The sequence below is a fragment of the Melanerpes formicivorus genome, unplaced genomic scaffold, assembly GCF_026170545.1.
Source record: "Melanerpes formicivorus ecotype bairdi unplaced genomic scaffold, bMelFor1.0.p_v2 SCAF_14, whole genome shotgun sequence".
Taxonomy (NCBI): domain Eukaryota; kingdom Metazoa; phylum Chordata; class Aves; order Piciformes; family Picidae; genus Melanerpes; species Melanerpes formicivorus.
The window spans coordinates 3,224,432-3,240,933 of NW_027142366.1; positions in this window are offsets into that span (position 1 = coordinate 3,224,432).

The window sequence follows — 16,502 nt, forward strand, 5'->3', positions numbered from 1 at the left end:
AGCACCAGGGCTGTGATCTCACCTCACAGGGATCCAAGGTCCTGCACCAGGTTTTGTTTTGGAGAGGCTCATGGCCTCTCCTCTGTTGTTTTTCTGTTCTGCCAGGTCTGCTCACCAGGGCATGGAGCAGAGACCTTCCCTGCATCCTTCCTATGCTTGTGTTTAAGTTATGGATTTTTATTGTTCCAGTAACTTTTATCTAAATGTGTTGTGGGGGGAGGGAGGGAAGAGATAAGGAGGGAGGAGGCTGAGGAAAGAATGTGCTTTGGGCCTCTGCTAAGCCTCCAGCTTATCTCTGGGACTTGCCTTGGGGTTTTGGCATTAACCATCCCAGGGAACGACTTAAGGGGGAAACAGTTGAGAGGGCCACGGTGGGTAGGGCACACTGATGGGAGGAGACCTGGGGAAGGCTGCATGGAACAAGCCTCTCCCCATTTGGTGCTGATCTTCTGCTCTCTGCCAGCTTATGTGTTGGAGAGGAGGGAGACAACTCATTGTCCAGAGGAGGGGACTGGAGTGAAGGCATGAGGGTGAAGAGCTGCCCTTGGCATTGGGAGAGAGCTTCCTGCAAGCACTTGGATGTCTCAGTGTGTTTCTGGTTTTGCCCTCACCCTTGCAGCCATTATGTGAGCAAATGGAGTATTGATCTCTGAGGAGAGGCAGGGAGAAGGGGTGAGAGGCACTTCTGCTTGCTGTGGGGAAGGAGGAGGCTGGGCAAGTGCCTCAAATTAGATCATGGCAATCCAAGATGGTTTTAAAGGGAAGGAAGAAATAGCATTGGGAAGGCTGCTGGCCTGCTCTGTGGATTTTCTCTCTCCTTTCCTACCCACCTCCTGGTGGGGGTGGATGACCACAGGGCTGGAGCCCTTCAGCTCTGGAGATGCTCTCTAGCCCCTGGGCAGTGAGAGATCTTTGGGCTCACGGCAGAGTGTGGCTGTGCAGAAGACCATTCCCAGATCCCTGTTGTCCTCTAGACCCAGCTGTGGGAAGAGGGAAGAACACAAGACAGAGGTGAAGGATGCAGAAGTGAGAACCAATGTGTGAGCAAGGTTCTGTCCCCAGGGATAGGTGGAAAGTCTTGGGGGGGACCATGAGGAGGGGAGAAACAGTGCTGTCAAGGCATGGTGGAGAAGAAAGCTTGTGCTATGTGAGGGGGAAAGGAAAGGAGACCTTGTACATGGAGGTCTGGGTCATTAATGATTCCCCTGCCCACCCAGGAACCTCACAGTGGGGCTGTGGCTGTCCTCTCCTCCCTTCCCCACCTCTCTGCCTCTGCTTTCTGCCCAGCTGGCTTTTTGCTGCCTGATTTAACTGGGCTTGCTGGGCAGCAAGTACCAGCCTGCTGGGAAAGCAGCAGGTTCCTACTAACTGCAGCTCTGCAGCCTGCCTGTGTTGGGCAGAGGAGGGTCAGTGCTGGGGCTGTAGCCCCACTTCAGTCCCTGTGATCCAGCCCTTTCCATGCTGTTCCCCTGTGGTGGATGTGGAACTGTCCCTTCAAGCAGAGCTTCAGTAGAGTGGTCCTACAGTGCCACTCTTTGGAGCTGGGGGCCATGGTGCTCTGCTGGCTGGCATTCAGAGTGGACTCCAGTGTCCTGGCCCCACTTCACTGTGCTTGGATTTGCTTTCTGGTGTGCCAGTGGAGGACAGGCTCTGCCCAGCTATACCCTGGGATAGGACAAGGAGCAGTGGATACAAACTCCAGCACAGCAGGTTCCACCTCAGCATGAGGAGGAACTTCTTGTCTGTGAGAGTCCCAGAGCGCTGGAGCAGGATGCCCAGAGGGGTTGTGGAGCCTCCTTCTCTGGAGGCTTTCCAGAGCCACCTGGATGTGCTCCTGTGTGAGCTGTGCTGGATGCTACGGCCCTGCTCTGGCAGGGGGGTTGGACTGGATGGTCTCTGGAGGTTCCCTCCCAACCCCTGACATGCTGTGAGCCTGTGGTCCTGTGAGTGGAGGAGAGGAGGAGGATGAGCTTGCTTTCTCCTGTGAAGCTCAAAGGCATGGAGAAAGCTTTCTGAGCAAACAAGTCTCTCATCCCTGTCTCCTGGAAGCAGCATTATCAGAGCACCATCTCTGTCCTCTCCTCTGCTTTCCCCCCCTGACGAACAGGAATTAAAAATACAACTAATAAACCTCTTTTTACTTTCTCCAGCAGGAGGAGGAGGGGGAGAATGGGGGGGGGGGGGGGAAGGCAAAAAAGAAGCCTTGAAAATGCTAAAGGACATAAAGGGCATTCATGAAAGGGTTGGATGGTGGTTACTGCAGCAGGGGGAAAAACAACATTATTTCACTGTGCAGATAAAAGGAAGTGGGAAAGCAGCATATTTATAGCTGGGGAGCCTGGATTCCTTGTTAAGCTGCTATTATCAAATTAATGTCAAAATGCATCAAACAGGCACGAGTGTTCTGGGCCCCTTATGCAAAGTGCTTGCAAATTGGTTACAAATACATTTGTTTACAGGGTAGGAGGCAGGAGCCAGCTAATTAGTCATTGTAGCAGGGCTGCTTGGTGGCTTTTCTCTTTCTCTTTTTTTCCCCCCCTTTTTTTTCCTCTTTTTTCCTTTCCTCCTTTTTTTCTTTCATCTTTTTTCTTTCCTCCTTTTTCCTCCTCTGCCGCTTCCTTCTCCCCTCCTCTGCCGCTTCCTTCTCCCCTCCTCTGCCGCTTCCTTCTCCCCTCCTCTGCCGCTTCCTTCTCCCCTCCTCTGCCGCTTCCTTCTCCCCTCCTTTGCCGCTTCCTTCTCCCCTCCTTTGCCGCTTCCTTCTCCCCTCCTTTGCCGCTTCCCTTCCCTCCTTTGCCGCTTCCCTTCCCTCCTCTGCCGCTTCCTTCTCCCCTCCTCTGCCGCTTCCCTCTCCCCTCCTTTGCCGCTTCCTTCTCCCCTCCTTTGCCGCTTCCTTCTCCCCTCCTTTGCCGCTTCCTTCTCCCCTCCTCTGCCGCTTCCTTCTCCCCTCCTCTGCCGCTTCCTTCTCCCCTCCTCTGCCGCTTCCTTCTCCCCTCCTCTGCCGCTTCCTTCTCCCCTCCTCTGCCGCTTCCTTCTCCCCTCCTCTGCCGCTTCCTTCTCCCCTCCTCTGCCGCTTCCTTCTCCCCTCCTCTGCCGCTTCCTTCTCCCCTCCTCTGCCGCTTCCTTCCCCCCTCCTCTGCCGCTTCCTTCCCCCCTCCTCTGCCGCTTCCTTCCCCCCTCCTCTGCCGCTTCCTTCCCCCCTCCTCTGCCGCTTCCTTCCCCCCTCCTCTGCCGCTTCCTTCCCCCCTCCTCTGCCGCTTCCTTCCCCCCTCCTCTGCCGCTTCCTTCCCCCCTCCTCTGCCGCTTCCTTCCCCCCTCCTCTGCCGCTTCCTTCCCCCCTCCTCTGCCGCTTCCTTCCCCCCTCCTCTGCCGCTTCCTTCCCCCCTCCTCTGCCGCTTCCTTCCCCCCTCCTCTGCCGCTTCCTTCCCCCCTCCTCTGCCGCTTCCTTCCCCCCTCCTCTGCCGCTTCCTTCCCCCCTCCTCTGCCGCTTCCTTCCCCCCTCCTCTGCCGCTTCCTTCCCCCCTCCTCTGCCGCTTCCTTCCCCCCTCCTCTGCCGCTTCCTTCCCCCCTCCTCTGCCGCTTCCTTCTCCCCTCCTCTGCCGCTTCCTTCCCCCCTCCTCTGCCGCTTCCTTCTCCCCTCCTCTGCCGCTTCCTTCTCCCCTCCTCTGCCGCTTCCTTCTCCCCTCCTCTGCCGCTTCCTTCTCCCCTCCTTTGCTGCTTCCCTTCCCTCCTTTGCTGCTTCCCTTCCCTCCTTTGCTGCTTCCCTTCCCTCCTTTGCTGCTTCCCTTCCCTCCTTTGCCGCTTCCTTCTCCCCTCTTTTTTTTCCCCTTCCCTCTTTTATTTGTTTCTTCCCCTTTTTTGGCAATTCCACAAACAAGCTGGTTTGAAAGACAAACTCGCCCCACGTTGCAGCCCCTTGAAAAGGGAATCAAATAGCGATTGCAGGACACGGAGGGCTTGATGGTGCATCATTGCCTCTCCTTCGTGAGGAGAAAGTTCTTCACAGAAGGAGTAATTGGCCATTGGAATGTGCTGCCCAGGGAGGTGGTGGAGTCAGCGTCCCTGGAGGTGTTAACAAAGGCCTGGATGTGGCACTTGGAGCCAGGGTTTAGTTGTCAGGAGGTGTTAGGGATTAGGTCATAGGTTGGACTTGCTGATCTCCGAGGTCTTTTCCAACCTGGTTGATTCTATGATTCTGCGTGGCCACAGCAGCCCTCACTGGGAGCTCGGAGCTGGGAAGCTGCCTGAGAGCAGCAGCAGGATGATACAGGGGTGGGTTGGGTCCTCTGGTCCCTTGTGTGGGGCATGGTGCTGGGATGAGGATGGTAATGGTGATCAATATCTGAAGTGTTGATGTTGTGAGGATGGGGTCAGGCTCCTTTTCAGTAGTGCCCAGTGCCAGGGGCAATGGACACAAACTGGAACCCAGGAGGTTTCATCTGAAGCTGTGATGGTGCTGGAGCCCTGGAGCAGGCTGCCCAGAGAGGCTGTGGAATTGTCTTCTCTGGAGAGATTCCAAACCTGCCTGGACATTGTGAGCCTGGGCAAGCTGCTGTGGGTGCTCTGCTTTAGCAGGGGTTGAACCAAAAGATCTCCAAAGCTCCTCTCCAAGCCCCAGCATGCTGGGGTTCTGTGGGTGTAGCTGCTCCAGCCAGCTGAATGCTTTGGATGCCCCAAGGCTGCAGCTCCATCCTGGGCTGGGGATTGGCCCTTTTGATACAAGACCTATTAAGGTTTCAGCTGCCCACCAGTAGCACGGGAATTCACTTTGAGCCTGGGATATTTTGGGGCACTTTGGCCATCAGCAGCTACTAACTCAGTTTTTACCCAGCTCTAGTGGGTGCCAAGGCAGCTTTGAGGGATGCTTAAGACTTAGAGAGCATCCAGGGATGGGTGATGGCATCCACTTTGCACAAGGACAGGGATCTGGTGTCAGGTCCCCAAGGTGACCATGGGCTTCTTTATCCCAACCACAGGCTGTGCCTCTCAAGCCTGTTAGTGTGGAAGCCAAGCCAGGAAGCTTATCTGATCCTCAGTGCTGGGAATGGTTGGGGAGGGGAATTTGGTTGGGGAGGGGCAGATGGAAATTTCCCACTGCCCTACATCTTCATGCCTCCTGTTCTGGGAGTAAATCCCACCTCTGCCTCTTAGAGAAGCTGCTAATTGAATCTGCTCTGGTGGGGGAGGATAAAGCCAAGGGGAGTTTACTACCATTATTATTAATTTACTAGGAAAAGGAAAGGAGAGAGGATGAAACCCCCACACTGATGCCCCTCTCGTGCTGGAGGCTGCAGCGTTTCTTGGCAGAAGGTGTGCAAACAGCCCCGTGGCTGCTGGCTTCATTTGGATTTGTTGCTGGCAAATCTGCCCTTCAGGCTGGAATAACCCTTCTGAGAAGGTCCTGCAGGACCAGAGCTGCTTGGAACATCGAGTTTAATGCCATCGTAAAACCCTGCTGTGGTTTCCATCCCCTGGAGGGGAGCAGTGACCGTGCAGGACGGCTGTGCTCAGCATGGCTTTCCAACCAGCACTTCCCTCACAGCAGAGCCTGGGGTGCACCAGGTCCTGCCATGCTGTGGATGGAGCTAGGTGGCTTCCTGAGGTCCCTTCTGGGATCAGACCTTCTCAGAAGCCCACAGCCTCGGTGGGGCTTGAAGGTGTCCAGAGAAGGGCAACAAGGCTGGGGAGAGGCCTTGAGCACAGCCCTGTGAGGAGAGGCTGAGGGAGCTGGGGTTGCTTAGCCTGGAGAAGAGGAGGCTCAGGGGTGACCTCATTGCTCTCTGCAACTACCTGAAAGGTGGTTGTAGCTAGGAAGGGGTTGGTCTCTTCTCTCTAGCAACCAGCACCAGAACAAGAGGACACAGTCTCAAGCTGCACCAGGGGAAGTTCAGGCTGGAGCTGAGGAGAAAGTTCTTCACGGAGAGAGTCATTCACCATTGGGATGTGCTGCCCAGGGAGGTGGTGGAGTCCCCATCCCTGGAGGTGTTCAAGAGGGGATTGGATGTGGCACTTGGTGCCATGGTCTAGTCATGAGGTCTGTGGTGACAGGTTGGACTGGATGATCTTTGAGGTCTCTTCCAACCTTGGTGATACTGTGGTACTGATACTGTGATACTGGGGCTGGGGAGCTGTAAGCCCTGCTGAGCTCCACAAACCACTTTCCTGATGGCAGGTGATGATGAAGAGGTGTTCTGTGTCTCCAGCCTCCCAGCTCTTCCATGTTGGGTGCAGCACACCACTAAGTCTGTCTGGGTGGGAGATGAGGACCACTGAGTGTGGTGAGAGTGTGACCAGTGGAATCCAGCTCTGTTTGCAGCCCTGGATTGAAAAAGAGCAAACATTGAGAGACTTGGAGAAAGCTTCAAGGGTGCCTGTCTCAAAGGGCTTATGAGTTACAGCAGCCTGGCATGGGGGTGGTGTGGGAGCCTTCACCTCCTGGCAGCAGGACATGATCTCTCCTTACAGTGTCAGGAGCTGTTCTTCTCCAAGAAGCCCCAAGATGTTCAGGGTCCCTCCACAGCTCTGGTCCTCTGGGGGCACCACACTCACCTTCTCCTTCCTTGCTTGCAGCCCTGCTGACACCAGCATCACCCAGAACCTGGATCAGGCAGGATGAAGCAGGCTGTGTCGTGGTGAGCCCTGTGTGCCAGTGCTGGTCAGGACAGCATGGAGAGCTGGGCTGGAGGCATGTGCTGGGTGCTGCTTGGCCTGCAGGATGCCACACTGGCCAAGCCTGGGTGTTTGCAGATGCTCTGTGGTGATGGAGGAGCACAAACTGCCTTGGGATTGCAGACCACAGCCAAGCAGCACCTCCTGCTCTCGAGGCAAGGCTCTGTCTTTGCTGCAAACACCTCCCAGCACCAGAGCGAGCTGCGGGCTCTAACCCGGGGCTGCTGCGTTGGCATGTGGAAGGCTGCGTGCACACACACGCAGAAGCTTTCCTGCCTCCGGGCGAGGATGAGAGAGCAAACATGTGACAGATGTTAGTCACTGCCGGCTGGGATGCTGCGGTGAGGAGCACGCCAGCAGGACCTGAGCAGAATAGCAGCCGGTGCTGAAAGCGGGAGGCAGGGTGGGAGCGGGGGCAAGGGGACAGCCCCGCGGAGCAGAGGAATCTTTGTGGCTTTCTGGTGAAATCTGTGGATTTCCCGGAGCAGGGAAAGGCTGGGAAGTGGCTGTGGGCAGCTGGAGCTGCGGAGCCTGATGGTTTTACCTTGGTGGGATGGGATGGGATGGGATGGGATGGGATGGGATGGGATGGGATGAGGGGGCAAGGCACAGAGCTTTGCTCAGTTTTCCTTCTGCACTGTTAGCCAAGACAGCAAAGGTGGAGCATTTCTTGGAGGCATGAGCACTGGTGGTGTGTGAGCAGGGAGCAGTGAGGCTCTGACCTCCAGGCTGCCTTCTCAGCTGAAACCCTTCAGTTGCCAAATATGCCCAAAGCAGACAAGGACAAACCTTGGTGTGTCCTTGGATGTCTTCCTCAATGGCCTTCTCTCGTGTCCAGAGGGGATGGCAGCACTGCCCTCCCCTCCTGGCTCCTGCACCCAGGGCACAACAGGAGGTTTCCCCAGCAGTGAGGGGTTCAAAGTTTCTGCAGCTGTTGCAACAAAGCAGGGAAGGTTGCAGTCATCCAGTCCCTGTGCCTGGGGAGCAAATGGTCAAAGGCTGAAGAGATTTCCTGCAGGCTGAGGCACTGGGCTGGAGTCCTGACTCTCCAACTGCCCCAAATGGCAGGAAGAGGGCAGAGATGTGGAGACAGACACAGCTCTGGGACTGTGGGACAGCACATGGGTGGCTTGGGGACATGCTGAGAGCTTGCTGGGCTCTGCTGGCAGCCTGGAACTGGTGTTGGTCACCCTGAGTGTGGGAGAGAGCACTGGGTGGCACGGAGCCTGGCAGACACCAGGTGCCCACTGCCCCTCTGGTATGTCCACAAGTGCCACTGGGCAGTTAATACTAAGCAGGCATCCTCCTCCTTTCCCCACAGAGAGATGGGAGTGTGGGGGACCCATGTGGGCACTACAAGGGCTGAGCTGGGCTGGGTGGTGCTGTGGCCTCCCCTGACAAGCCACTCTGGTTTGGGGAGGTGGGTGCCTTGTCTGGGTGAGTTACAGCAGCTGCTTTCCTCTCCAGTGAGGTCTCAGCGACTGCAGTGGTGTTTGTGGCTGCTGGGAGTGAGTCCTGGGCCAGCCAGAGGCTCAGCCAAGGTCGCTGTGTGACAGGGCACAGGGGGCAGCAGGACTCTGTCAGCTGTGGCTTGGGCAATGTCCCCATCTCGGCATGGGGAGGGCTGGGGCTGCCAGGGTCCCTGGGGAGTGGGCTGCCTCAGCCTGGCCCCTCTGAAGGGCTGGCTCTGGGGATGCTTTCAGCCTTTAGATCCCTGACCCCACGTGCTGGAGCCTACCAAAGACAGGGGCAAGGTGAGAGTGAGGTTCTCAGTTCTCAGTCCCACGTGGGAGGCAAGGGTTCAGGCTGAGCATCACCCACCCCACTGAGCCAAGGCTGCACTGCCCAGGTGCTTTTCCATGTGTCCACTGCAGGCAGGCCAAGCAATGCTGGCAGGGATGAGCTGCAGCTGCTGAGGAGGAGGATGAGGAAGGAAAGGTCAGATGCCAGCACTGTGCTCCCTTCCACATGCCAGCTCCTGCCTGGGTGAGCTTCCCAGCTCTTCTGTTTTGTTTTAGAGGCAGCATGGGGCCCCCAGAGCCCTGCAAACCCCTCGTGCTTGGGGTTTTATTGGCATGTGGAAATAGTTTGTCTGGCTTCAGATCTGGCTGATCAGTAACCTTCCTGCTGCCCTCCCCCAGAAGGGGCTGACAACCGCAGGCCACTCAGCTGCACTCATCTTCCTCTCTCTTTCTTTCCTTCTTTCTTTTCCTCTCCACATTGTTCTCCAAGATCCCAGCTGCTGCTTCTCTCCCCCCTCCCTTTCCTCTCCTTGCACATCAGCTGGGATGGAAGTGTCTGCTTTGGGTATAACAGCTCATGCTGTTCTTGTTTGTGCTTCTCCCTCCATCCTGGAGGTCACAGGATGCTGTGCTGTGCATCGTTCTGCTCCCTGGGGCCATGCAGGGCCAGGAGCTCTGGGCACACTCACTGCCACCCCCCAGGCTGGTGTTGGCAGAGGCAAGGGCACCAGCAGCTCCAGGGCCCTGGTTTTCCCTCTGGCAAATCCTGGGGGCCAGAGCTGCCACATTCCTCCCCTATTTATCTGTGGCAAAATGCTGACACAGGGCATCCCTGGTGAGCTGGCCTCCCATGGATGGGATGGGATGGGATGGGATGGGATGGGATGGGATGGGGCAGGTCTTCTGGTGGCTGTGGGCTGCTCCCCAATACACTGTGGGCTCCTTCCAGGATGCTGCATTCATGTGCCAGTGCCTGATCTCAGCAGAAGAGGTGCTGACTCCCATCCCAGCTCTGTTGGCTGAGTAGATCCTTTGGAACCCCCAGCACCAACAGGACCCTCCAGCCTGGAAGGGTCTGCAGGGGAGACCCCAGCCCTGGGAAAGTGCTGAGCTAGGCCACCTCTAGCTCAACTGGTGAGGCAGTAGGATGGATGCTGAGGTTGCTTCTGTGGTTACTTTGGGTCTTCTGCCCTACCCTCTCCCCAGGCAGATGTCACATCTTAGCACACTACTTTGTCCCCACTCCTGGGCAGCCTTCCCAGCACCCAGCAGCCTTTCCAGAACCAGCAATGGGGCAAAATCACCAACCCTGGTTGGTCTGGGTGAAGATGTCCAGAGCCTGGGCTCAGGTATTGTGGTTCCAGTGGGTGCCAGGAGCCTCTGCAGGTGCAATGGGAGCCTTGCAGAGAGAGGAAGAGCAGGAATGGTAGTTTTGGAGGAGAAGAAATGGATCATCTTGGGGTAGCTGTGGAAGGAGCAGCACTGGAGAGGCATGACCCAGTGGCCCACTTGGGTCCCACTGAAGAAATGTTTGTTGTGAGCTAATCAGGGGGACTCCAGCATCCCCACACAGCCTTCCTGGCTGCTGCCTTCCTGGCTGCTGCCTTCCTGTCCTAGTTGTCAATGGCCTTTTCTAGCTGCAGCCTTCCCACCCAGCCCCTGCCCCATGAAGGCACCTGGGCAGCCTCACCAAATGCAGGTGAAGGAGTGTAGAACTCAGCAAGACCTTCTGCCTGGGCTGGCCCTGGTGAGGTGGAAATGCCTGCAGGCTGAGGACCACTTGTCTGCACATCCTGGGGAGCTGGATGAGGAACAAGAAGTGGAGGAAGGCAGTGTGTGACTCTCATTAGCAAGTCCCTTCAAGGCAGAGGGAAATCTCTCCTGTGGGCTTCATCCTTCTTCTAGTGGGGCTTTGTCCTCCTTTGGATAGGCTCTGGCAGCCCAGAAAGCAGCAGGTGTTGGTCTGGTGTCTCCTTCTTCTCTGCATGCCTCTCTGTGGGACTGGAGTCAGCATCTCCCTGGGGATCACTTCTTGTTCTTTCTCTTTTATTTCTTTCCCCCCCCCCCCCTTCATGAAATAATTTCAAATGCATGACCAGCAAGTGAAGAGAAAAGAGAAGAAATGAGGCTCTCAGCCCAGCTGGAGGTGGTGTGTGCTCTGGTGGAACATCAGGGGCCAGTCCTGCAGATTTCCTTTGCTTTTCTCCTTTTTGCCTATTCCCTTGATCCAGAGCCTACAGCAGCTGGCTCAGGGAGAGTGAGGCTGCTTAATTCAGAGTCCTGCAAAGCCTTGGTCTGGGGAGGATGGGAGTTTGATAAAGGCCCTGCAGGACCAGGGGAGGCTGAGGGAGCTGGGGTTGTTTAGCCTGGGGAAGAGGAGGCTCAGGGGAGACCTCATTGCTCTCTACAACTCCCTGAAGGGAGGTTGTAGCCAGGAGGGGGTTGGTCTCTTCTCCTAGGCAACCAGAACAAGAGGACACAGTCTCAAGCTGTGCCAGGGGAAGTTTAGGCTCAAGGTGAAGAGAAAGTTCTTCACAGAGAGAGTTGTTAGCCATTGGGATGTGTTGCCCAGGGAGGTGGTGGAGTCCCCATCCCTGGAGGTGTTCAAGAGGGGATTGGATGTGGCACTTGGTGCCATGGTTTAGTAGCCATGAGGTGTTGGGTGACAGGTTGGACTTGATGATCTCTGAGGTCTTTTCCAACCTTATTGATTCTATGATTCTGGGAGTGGGCACTGTGGCAGTGTGGACTGGAGCCCTCTGAGGGAGCTGGCAGCAGAGTTTGCTGTAGTCCCTGGACACTGTGTGGTGCCCACAGCAGCACTGGGAAGGCAGGAACACAGCCACCAGCTCTGCCAAAGCTGCTGTCCACTATGGGAAGGCATGAGGACCCTTGGCTGTGCTGCTGGGACAGTCACCACCAGCCCTGGTGTGCTGGGTTGCTAGCCTTGAGGAATCAATAACCTTTAAAATCACAAGATGGGCTTTAAAAACCCAACTAGAAGGCTGTGTTTGTCAATATTAGACACCTGAGTATCTCTGGGTGCCTTCAGGAGTCACCTACCAAGCTTTTCTCTGCAGCTGGAATGTTCAGAGGCCTGGAGTGCAGGTGGGGTGGACACTGCTGCTTCTTGTTGCAGAAAAGCACTTCCAGCCCTGAGCATCCGTGGCTGTATCTTGGGTAAAGGTGGCAGGCAGCCCTGCATGGTTTCAATCTTCTCCTTCACCAGCTTGTTCTTCTGGGAACAAAAAGCAGATGGAGCTGCCTGGGCAAGAGTCAGAAGCCAGTCCTATCACTGCTCTGGAGGATCTTCTGCACTGGGCAAGGGGAAGAGCCAAATCTCCCCAGGAGCAGCTCCAGCCTGAGGAGCCACAGCATGAGGCTGCTGCTGCTGGTTGTCGATGCTCTCATTCCCTGTGTCCCTGCAATCCTGTTCCTCTTCTGCTGGAAGCATTGCTTTGTTCTTCAAGGAAATGTCTTTTTCACTTGAATTGAGAGCACTGGGGGTGGTTTTCTTCCCTCCCCCTCAAAGCTCATCTCCATGTGTCTTTGCGGGCCAGCCCTGCTTTGCGCGCAGGAGGCAGCGACCAACCCCTCGGGCTGGTGACTCCGGATGAGTTCAGAGTCGTGTGGGTATCCCCATGGCATGGGCTTGTGGGGCTGTGGAAGAGCCACTGAGCAGTCCTGCTGCTGAGCAAAGCAGGCAGGCATCTCATTAAACCAATCCTGGAGATGTTAGCCAAACAGAAACGTGGATTTGTTTGGCTTGCCATGTCTTTTTCCCTCCAGCAGCCTCTTTCTCCCTCCAGCAGCCTCTTTCTCCCTCCAGCAGCCTCTTTTTCCCTCCAGCAGCCTCTTTTTCCCTCCAGCAGCCTCTTTTCCTCTTTTTCCCTCCAGCAGCCTCTTTTCCTCTTTTTCCCTCCAGCAGCCTCTTTTTCCCTCCAGCATCCTCTTTTTCCTCCAGCATCCTCTTTTTCCTCCAGCAGCCTCTTTCCCCTCCAGCATCCTCTTTTTCCTCCAGCATCCTCTTTTTCCTCCAGCATCCTCTTTCCCTCCAGCAGCCTCTTTTCCCTCCAGCAGCCTCTTTTCCCTCCAGCAGCCTCTTTTCCTCTTTTTCCCTCCAGCAGCCTCTTTTTCCCTCCAGCATCCTTTTTCCTCCAGCATCCTTTTTCCTCCAGCATCCTCTTTTTCCCTCCAGCAGCCTCTTTTTCCCTCCAGCAGCCTCTTTTTCCCTCCAGCAGCCTCTTTTCCCTCCAGCAGCCTCTTTTCCCTCCAGCAGCCTCTTTTCCCCTCCAGCAGCCTCTTTTCCTCTTTTTCCCTCCAGCAGCCTCTTTTTCCCTCCAGCATCCTCTCCTGCAGCTCTCCCAGCAGATGAATTTGCTGGTAGGAAGCAGAAAACCCAGGGATGTCGAGGGGGCTTTTGGCTTGCAATGGAGCTGGGTGGTGGGAAGCCAAGGATCCGGTGCCTCCTCTTGCAGGGCCTCCCGCCGCGGGGCCCGCCGGAGCTCTTGGGTTGTTTCTTGCTCTACAGATGCTAAATAATCATAACATCCCCATCACCCTGATGATGATCTTTCCTGTCGTTTCAGGTATTGCCTCCTCTCCTCGGGCTTTTCCTCAGCCCAACCACGACTTGCCTGAATAATTCAGCTAAAACTTCGTTGTGGCAAATCATCGCAGGTAATTGCTGGCAGCGCGCAGCCAGGGGAAGGCTAAACTCCTGCTGAATTATTTATCTGCCAGGAATGATTTGCTCGGCCCTGCTACGGAGGAAAAGCTCCTTCCCAACCTTGGCCTGCCAACTGGTCTGGCTGGGGGGGGGGGGGGGAAGGGGGAGGTCCTCTCTTGGTGCTGACTCAGCCCTTTCCCCACGGCTCCTGGCTCCTGTTGCCTGCAGCTCCCCTTGAATGCACTGTTTGGCAGGGAAGCAGGAGCAGAGCAGAGCAGAGCAGAGCAGAATAGAATAGAATAGAATAGAATAGAATAGAATAGAATAGAATAGAATAGAATAGAATTAACCAGGTTGGAAGAGACCTTTGAGACCATCAAGTCCAACCTATCACCCAACACCATCTAATCAACTAAACCATGGCACCAAGTGCCCCATCCAGTCTCCTCTTAAACACCTCCAGGGATGGTGACACCACCACCTCCCTGGGCAGCACATCCCAATGGCCAATCTCTCTTTCTGTGAAGAACTTCTTCCTAACATCCAGCCTAAACCTCCCCTGGTGCAGCTTGAGACTGTGTCCTCTTGTTCTGGTGCTGGTTGCCTGGGAGAAGAGACCAACCCCCACCTGGCTACAACCTCCCTTCAGGGAGTTAAAGCCCTGTGCCCTACACAGTTTTCCATCTCCTCCCTGGACCCATGAGTGGGGGGGGTTAAGATCTTGCTCCTCTTTTCTGTCTGTGCTGGAGCCATCCTGTGTGGCCAAGCCCTCGTGTGAGTCCCATCAAGGGGTGAAGGCATTGCTCAGGTGGGGTCTTGCAGGCTGTACAGGCAGCAGTATAGAGTCAGAGAAACATTTAGGTTGGAAATGACCTTTAAGATCATCAAGTCCCTCAGAAGCAGCCTGCCTGTAAGGTTAGAACCATAGAATTTAGACTGGAAAAGATGTTTAAGATCACTGTGTCCAACTCTTGTTGCAGTCCCTGCCCACAGGCTCTGCCTGCACCTTAGTGGGAGAAGGTCTGGAAAGCATCAAATCCTTGGGGAAAAAGGCAGCTCAGCTCCAGAGTGCTGCAGCTGAAGGCTGAGCAGGACTCTGCCGTCTGCTGGTAGCACCAGGGAGGGTCCTCATCCGCGTGTCTGGTGTCACATTGGGTGCTGCTGAGTGCTTTCAGTGCGTGGAGAAGCTCTGAGCAAGAGTTCCACTTCTGGTGGGCAGCATGGGGGTGTCCCGAGGCAGCCGCAGCCACTCTGCTGGCTGCCTGGGTGGTTGCTACAGCTTTGGTCACTCGTGCATCTTTCCTTCAGGTCTGAGGATCTTGCTCCCAAACCACCCTCTGGCTGCAGAGATACATCTCTCCATGGTGATCTCACGCTGCCTCAGGATGTGAGCCTGTGCAGCTCCACCTGGGGGAGATGGGAAAGGCTCCCTGGGTGCTCTTCCCACCTACAAGCCCTGGGAAGAGCTGCCTGTGCAGGGATGGAGTAGGGGATGGAGAGACAGGCTCAGGGTTGCCTGCCAGGGATGCTCGCTGGTTTAACTGCTGCCGTGATGGGAAATGGTCCATGAGGAAGTTCCTGGGCTGAACCAGGTGCCTGGGAGCTCTCCCCTGGCCACGGGTGATGGTCTCTTTGGAGAAGGATTCACAGGCTTCCCACTGCTCATTCCTCCCACCTGGACCACCGATAGAAATTGCCTTCAGAGGTGAAGAGCTGCCTGCCCGGGCTCATCAATCTCCATTTGCATCCAAAAGGGGAAAAAAGAAAAGAAAAGCAAAGAAGAAAAGATTTAGGAGAAAGATCAATACAGAAAGAGCCTGGCTTGGGTTTTCTACCTGATCTCCTGGGGGTAGGGAACTCGAGTCAGGTACTGGGAATAAATCCTCCTGGCTATCTTGAAGTAAATCAGGAGGAAGATGATGGATTTATCTGAGTTGTCCCTGATTTATGCTCCGTGTCTGGTCCCTGCAGGTCCGTTCCGTGTGTGCCCCCAGGCAGGGGAGGAGCAGGATGGGCACCAGAGCCTCCACCCTGCCCCCTGCCACGGGCTCCCCACACCAGCATCCTGCTGCAGCCGAGGTGGGCCCGGGGCTGGTGCGGTGAGCCTGGGTGATTTTGCTTCGCTGTTGAAGCCCAGTTCGGGGGGTTTCAGTGGTTTTGCTCTGCCTCTTGCCGCTGGTGCTCAGCAAAGCACATCCTGTGGGGGCACTGCTCCCAAAGCGTGGCGCTGTCCTGACGGGGACTGGCTCTCTGACTTGGGAAAAACGCCTCGGAGATGCTCCCAGCTCTGCTCTCCTGCTCCATCTCCTTCTCCCATCCCACCCCGAGAGCCGGGGAGGACTTGCTGCAGGAGAGGACTTGCTGCCAGCGGGGTTAGTGTCTCCACGGAGGAGTAGGAGACTCTTCCTTAGGAAGTCCTTCTCCAAGGGCTTTGCAGGGGCCAGGGTCGGGCGGGGGGGAGCTTGTCGTGGCTCAGGGGCTGCCCTTACCTGGCCCATCCTGGGCTCCCGGCCGTGGGGGGCTGGAGCGGGTGCAGGGCTGCTGTTGTTATTCCTCTCATGTAGCAGGAAGGATTTCTGCGAGTGCCATAAACCCCTCACGTGGGCAGAGCCTGGGTGAGCTCTAATTGCTTCTATTTGCATAATGAGGCGAGGCTCAGCATCCTGCTGCTGTTTGAAAGAAGGAAATCAAAATCAGCTCCAGATAAACAACTCTCCCCCCCCCCCCCCATCCCTATCCCCACTCCTGATTTGTGCATTTTCTTCCTTAATTCAGGGTTTCAGCTCTTTGGTCTTCTCAGAGGTACTGTGAACCACCCCTGGGACCCCCACCCCAGGGAGCCTGGGGTACTGGGGAGGAGGGGAGGGAGGTGCTGTCCCTATCCCCTGGTTGCAGTGCTCTGGGGGCTCTGGCTGGAGCTGGTGGTGAGGGATGCCTGTGTGAGGGTGTCTGGAGAGGGTCAAGTTGGTCTTGGGTGTGGAAACTCAGAGGCTGGAACTGGGAGCCTCTGAGCTCTGTGTAGGAGCATGGCCTGGTCAGCCCTGGTGTCACAGTCCAGACAGATCATCATCCCCTCTTCAAAGTCCTTCTGGACTTTATCCCAGGTCCTCCAAGGGCTCCAGGGCAGGAACATCCCCTCCAGCCAGTAACACCTGGGGTGCAAGCAAAGCCTGTTGTGATAGGACAAGGCATGATGGTCTGAAACTAAAAGAAGGAGATTCAGACTAGATAGAAGGAAGAAATGTTTTGCACTGAGGGTGGTGAGACAGTGGCCCAGGCTGCCCAGACAGGTGGCAGGTTCCCCATCCCTGGAACTATTTCAGGCCAGGGTGTCTGGGGCTCTGAGCAACCTGCTCCAGTTGCAGATGTCCCTGCTGACTGCAGGGGGGTTGATGACCTTTAAAGGTCTCTTCTGACACAAACCA